Raw genomic sequence first — 567 nt, 5'->3', positions numbered from 1 at the left:
TAACCTTTGGAATAGAAATTGACAGGATTAAAATCTGTATAAATACAGATGTAACAAGACAATAAAACATAGAACCTGGCTGGAGAACCTAGCGAGAGAACATGGCATGAGAACTTGGCTAGAGATCCTGGCTAGGCTGCTGATCAACTGAACGCTGTCTCCGTGTCATTCATTCTTTGCCGACTCCGTCCACACCTTGGGGAACCCTGGGCCCTGCTGGGGTTGGACCCCAACAACTTCCTCTCTGTAAAAAATCAATAAATAAAAATTCTGTAAAAAGAATAAATAAAAAAGCCCAGGCAGCTTGGCTCAGTGGTTGAGTATTGACCTATGAACCAGAAGGTCATGATTGGATTCCCGATCAGGGCACATGCCCAGGTTGCAGGTTCAATACCCAGTGTGGGGTGTGCAGGAGGCGGCGAATCCATGATTCTCACTCATCATTGATGCTTCTATCTCGCTCTCCCTCACCATTCTTCTCTGGAACTGGAGTTCAGAGCAGTCGGGGGCTTGTGGCTCCCTCCCGATTCAAAAAGACAGCCATGTCCTCAGTTGCCAGCCCTTGCC

The sequence above is a fragment of the Myotis davidii genome, unplaced genomic scaffold (assembly GCF_000327345.1).
Source record: "Myotis davidii unplaced genomic scaffold, ASM32734v1 scaffold745, whole genome shotgun sequence".
NCBI lineage: Eukaryota > Metazoa > Chordata > Mammalia > Chiroptera > Vespertilionidae > Myotis > Myotis davidii.
The sequence above is the reverse complement of the archived record's forward strand: the minus strand, read 5'-3'. Positions refer to the sequence as shown.